At 35.3% G+C, this 6,248-nt stretch overlaps 1 protein-coding gene across 1 annotated transcript in view; it reads right to left on the bottom strand.

Annotated features, from left to right (window-relative positions):
* The window catches only part of Stag1 (stromal antigen 1), a gene marked incomplete in the record, with an annotated part of 394,726 nt that overhangs the window by 387,525 nt on the left and 953 nt on the right, over positions 1 to 6,248 (bottom strand).

Raw genomic sequence — 6,248 nt, 5'->3', positions numbered from 1 at the left:
AATATATATATATATATGTACATACACACACACATACACATAAAAGATAGTTAAGATAGTGATACTAATTTCTCTTAGTTCATTGAAGAGAAAGGTTTATGCTAATATTGTTTGGACCACTAAATGCCTACATTTTGTACTCTGAGTAATTTAAAGATAATAATTAGGAAAGATGTTTTGAGAGAACACATTAAAGTACATTTGCCCCTACTGGATAAGAATTTTACAACGAAGATATACGTTCTCTTTGATTTTACTTCTGCTCTTGTTAAAAAATTATTATAAATACATAAGAACTATTATAAATACAGAATTATTATAAATACAGTATGAATTCTTAGTATCATATGCTATTTGTAGCCATGATTTAAATCATATCTCTTTAATCACAAACCTTTAACTCTACATGATAAAAATGAGAGTTGAGATAAATAGGGGGAAAAAACCCCAGAGCTATACATATCTTAAGTCATGGGTAGTTCTTTTGTTTTGTTTTCGTTTTTTGAGACAGTGTCTCACCATGTAGCTCAGGCAGGCCTTGAACTATGTAGTCCAGGCCAGTCTTAAACACATGGCAGTACTCCTGCCTCAGCCTCCCAAGTGCTAGGATTATAGGCGTGCACCATCATACCCAAGAGGTAGTATCTTTTTAAGGTCTCCAAGTGCTAAACCATCAGTTATAAAATAATAATAATACAAGATAGTGATGAATATACGATTACAAAAAGTAGGAATATTTTTAAAAAACCTTTTCAGTAAAATTCATAAAATTTTATTTTGTTTTCACTAAGGGCTTAAAATACCAATATTTAGATAACTGCAAATCACTACAGGATTCTATAATTCCAGATGAACTTTTAAAATATAGGTTCCTTTAAAAGTATTGTACTTATTATAATTTTATTTGGAAGGTTTTTAGAAAATAAAGGTTTCAAATGCTAAAAGATTACAAAAATCAATTTAATATTCTCTGTAACAGATCAAAATTATATTGCTGTATGAGTATCCGTGCATGTACATAAGTTTCTTTGATGATCAAGTTTGAAGTTCACCTGATGTTAGAAAACTATTTTCTATGACTTACTCTAATCAGGTTTTCCTTTAAGCTTTCTTTCATAGAAGGGCCATGAAAATAAAATAATGATGTAATAGGAGAAAACAGAATAATGACATAGTAGGAGGTATGGGATTAGTTTATTCATTTTGGACAGAAGTTGCTAAGATTTTCTGGATTTACTGTGTTAAAGCTCTGGGTTATTATTTCCTAAAAGATAATGTTTAAACATTAAGCATCAGTGTGTTATGCTAATATGGCAAAATTTTATAAACTAAAATTTACTGGTATACTGATTTTGAGCAAAAGAAAAGACTAACTACTATCTTTCCAAATATATTAGAGATAGAAGTTTTTCTGAGACAGTCTGCCCATTGAGTTATTAGCTTTCTGATTTGGAAATACTGTCTGCTTTGTGCTCAAGAAGAATTGGAGAAAAATCAGAATTCTAATTTAAATACATGTTCTACAGTCTTTGTTTATAATATAAAATTCTTTATATTTTCTACAAAAACGTTCTTTTGGTAAAACAGATCATTTACAGTTTGTTTTTGGACTCAAAGGATTTTTCTTTAAATGCTTGTCTCAGTTTTAGTCTGATCTTTTGTATTCCTCTTCAGAAGAAATAAATTAAAGGGTACAGCTGCATCAAATGGGTTTTTATCCTAAATGGATTGTAAATAAATTATAAACTTTAAAAAAAGATAATAATACACAATGTATTAACCACTGTTACCCTCCTAATGTCTTGTTTTGAAATTGTTTTTTCTTTTTCTCTTTAAAATAAAATTTGGGGGGCTGGGGACTTAGCTCAGCAGCAAAAGCGCCTGCCTGGCAAGCGCAAGGTCATGAGTTCGGTTCCCGTACCGGAGAAAAACAAAAAATAAATAAATAAATAAAATAAAATAAAATAAAATTTGGGGCCAGGGATACAGCTCAGTGGCACAAGTACCTGCCTGGCAAGCCTGAGGTCCTGAGTTCGATTCCCAGTACCAAAAAAAAGTAAAATAAAATTTTAAAAAATTTTAAAAATAAAGTACATGTATCTTCAATTGTACTAAATAAGAAAAAAAAACTTTCACAAAATGACTTATCAATTTACACTCCTATCACATTCTTGTCAACACTTGATATTAACAGACATTTTAATGTCTAGCTATCTCTCAGAAGTGAAACGGGTCCTTCCATGGTTCTACTTTACACTTTCCTGGCTGTAAGTAAACAGTTTTCCAAATGAGTTGCTATGAATCATGGTCTAGTAAGAAAATTATTACAGTGCCCTGCATAAATGTTACATATTATTCCATAAAATTTTTATTCTTATTTATATGTGTTTGCAGTGTATGTGTTTGCAATGCAAAATTTTTGTAACTGTTAGCTTCTAACAAGTTGAAAGACCTTGCTGTGGATGTGTAGTCATAGTAAAACTCCACAGAAACATTTGGGCAACTCACAGGTGCATCACTCAAGCCCACAGCATAAAAGAACATTATTGTACAAGGAGGGCAGAATGTGAGAGGTCCTTCAAACACCTGACTGGCAAAAACAGATTCACAAAAACCTTGAGGGAAACAATAAGGGGTATGCTATACGGAGACAGGATTCTATAAAAACCAACTGATTGACAGGCATGGTGCACACACCTGTAATCCCAGCACTGGGGAGGCTGGGGAGGCAGGAGGAAAGCCATGAATTTGAGGCCAGCCTGGACTACATAGTGAGCCCAGGCCAGATTGAACTGCATAGTGATACCCTGTCTCCATCAATCAACCTGATCTATGACATCAAACGATTTACTAAGCCTTTACTATGTCATCTCTATATTAAAAATGAAGCAGTATCTAGACACACACACACACACATATATATATGCACACTAGACACACTCTTTGGTAGTAGTGCTGGTATGGAATACATGTCTATGAGGAACATACCCAATTTATCTCCCTAAAAATTGTACTCCTGCTTATATTCTCAGTCTGACATTCTTATCTAAAACAATCCCAATAAAAAGTCATAAAATCATTTTAATGGAAGTTTTGTAAATGTTGTCTTTATAGATGATATTAATGGTTCTATTTTTTTCTGTTTTAGTAACATTATGTAGAACGGTATCCTTACACTTAGGGGTAAAGCATCATGATGTCTGCATTTAATTTCACATGGTGCAGTGTAAAAAAGGTGATTAAATATATGCGTATATGAAACAAATTTGGTATTTCGGTATTGGTATTTTGATAATAACATGTGACTTTAGGAGAAGGTACAAGTGTTCAACAGTTTTTAAACCTCTGATGGATTTGAAAACTTTCAAAATTTAATGATGGATGAAAATTAATGTTAGACTTAAAATCTACTCATTTACAGGGTTGGTTTTATGTGGATGTGGGCACAAATGTTAATGTGCTTTTATACTTCTCTCAACTTCCAGTTGTTTACCAAAATAAATAAACATATCTATCTATTTATCTCAATTGTCTCTTCTGGAAAATATACTGCCTCCTGGAACGTTAACCATATACTATGACCAAACTTCTGCCACTTCCTTTATTCCACCGAAAATGTCATTACTCTGATACTTTCAGGTAACTATCCATAAGGAATGCTCTCCTCACAAGCTGCTGGACCAATCATACCAAAGCAACTGTTTGACCCAATGATTCTGTGAACCTACCTGTCTCTTAACAAGAGTGTAATCAAAGACATTTAAATTCCGTAACTTTTCTGATTCAGCCTCACGTAGAATATGCATAAAACAGGAGCCAAGGAACACCAAGAATTACATAATCTTTCCCCCACTGTCTTCCTTCTTAAATTAGCTTTGTGGTTTTTTTGTAATTTCCTCTCAATGTAATAAAATCCTTTGATAGAGGGGGTACTTAGAATGAGGTGCCAGGAAATACAAGGATAAAGTGAAGAAAAGACAAAGGAAGGATGACTGAAGAAATTAAACTAGATCAAGTGAGGACATAGCTCTGGCTGTGTCCACTCTTACATGACCAGATTCTTAACAGGCAAATGTGAATGTAAATCTTTCTCCACAGCAAGTAAAATTCTTAAGACTTTCTAATGACCCACACATTTGCATCATCTCCTTTCTGAATGTGGGAGAGATCTACACATGATGAAATAGGTTTTCTGTTATCATGTTATACAGCATAAATTTTTACATACGTAATTAAGATCACTAATCAGTTGCATTTGCCAAAAAGATTATCTGGATGGGTCTGATCTAATTAGGATAACTTTAAAAAATGGGTCATACAGAGGGTCTAAATAAAGGTCAGAGATACAACTCAGATTTGTTCCTATTTGCCTGGACAAAAACAAAGAGCTGTGTTCTGAACTGCTGCCTACTGGACTACACTGTACTAGGGCAAGAAACGGAGCAGCCTCTAGTCAGCAGCTTCAAGATGGGAGCATCCATCATATCAATGAAAGGATATTAACTCTGCCAATAAGCAGTTATCAAAGTAAAGGACCCTGAGCCTCAAATAAGTACAGGCACTTCTTATAATTGTCCGGATGTCTCGATTCCTGGTACCAAAAATAATAATAATAATAATAACTGCCCGGATTTTAAGGCGTACCCCCTAATCCCAGCACTCACAAGGTTGAGGCAGGACGACTGTAGAGAGTTTGAGGCCAATCTAAATTACACCGTGAGACCTCGTCTCAAAAACATTGAGGGGGGAAAAAAAGTGCAGCCACATCTGATACCTTGATTTTGGTCTATGAGATGCTTAAGAGAGGCCCGTCCCATAACCAAACCACACCTACAGAAACTGAAATAAGTAACAATGAAAAGGGGAAAAGCATGTATCTTTCCCCAGATTACATTTAGCACTGATTATGAAGATATACATGTCTACCAGAAAAAAAAAAAAAAAAAGATTCCAAATGTACACGTTTGGGTTTAAAGTTCTAACAGCTAAAAGGATTTTTTTCACACACATTATGTCAAACTGCCACCATATTACTCCATTTAGAGATGAGAATAATAAGACCCAAGAGAGTAAAATCCCATTCCGAAGACAACAAACCTAGGGAGTCTTCCAAGCAACTTCAGTTCAAAAGTCCCCCTCCAGTATACCACAGGTCCCCTAAGGCTTTGAAACGGGCTTTTCAAATCAATAATTGTATTACTTTCTTCAAAAGAGAAAATCCTAGTAATAATTTTCCATATTTTGCCTCTATTTAAGTAGCTTCTAGCTTTATCAGAAAATCAAAACTAATATAGAAATTTTTCTAGTCAAAAGTTGTCCGTAAAAATTATCACTGAGAGACTACTTGTCTAAATAAACTTAGTGTACTGAAAGTACGTTTTTCAAATGGAAAAAATAATTTAGGAAAACACCTGTAGGTTTTCTAAAAGTTTATTTGGGTAACAATTTGTGTCACATCCCCTCCAAAATTGAAATCAAGGAAATAACATTTCTGGTTCTTTCAGTATTTCCTTCCTCGGAGAAGTTCTTAAATTCTGAATTTAAGCATTATAAATGTAAGAACATGGTACGCTACATCACTGGATAAACGAGTAGTTTTTATTTGCAGTCTTCGTACGTTTCCATAAATGCTTCACCATTAGTTTGCAATTTTCTTAAAATACACAGAAAATTAAGTTAGAGATTCACATTCAAATTCCACCTAAGTTACTAATCACACAACTTTGTTTATGCCAATTTAGACTTTGTCAAACTGTTTTGTACTAAGATGCAAAACAGTCATTTCTAGTCCCAAACTCGAAAAAAGAACTGTATCATCTTAACAGCAACTTTTAACAACAATTTGCTATCACAAGCAGCATTGTTTCGAGTCTGTCAGCTTCCAAAACCATCCCCTGACCTACACGCCTGGGGCACGACAGCCTGCGATGTGAAGGGAATCGATAACATTTCAAATGTAGGCAAAGGGGGTGACGTGACAATCTCAAGACCTGAAAATTTCTTGGTCCCTACAGCTCGCAAGCAGCACCCAGCTCGGGCCCTCCGAATGGGGCTCAGGTCCAACTCTAGGCACTCCCCTTTTCACGGCTCCTCACCCTGCCCCCACCCCGAGAAAGGAGGGAAAACAACTTTTATTGGCCTCATCTCCCGGGGGACTGGCAAACTAGCGGGGCAGTGCTCCGGCCTAGACGCGTCTCCCAGGCAGGGCCCGGCGGGGAAGGCACATAGCGGGAAAGCCCGGGCCCGAC

Source organism: Chinchilla lanigera, unplaced genomic scaffold, assembly GCF_000276665.1.
Source record: "Chinchilla lanigera isolate Chin_1 unplaced genomic scaffold, ChiLan1.0 scaffold00100, whole genome shotgun sequence".
Taxonomy (NCBI): domain Eukaryota; kingdom Metazoa; phylum Chordata; class Mammalia; order Rodentia; family Chinchillidae; genus Chinchilla; species Chinchilla lanigera.
This window is presented reverse-complemented; position numbering and strand designations above follow the sequence as displayed.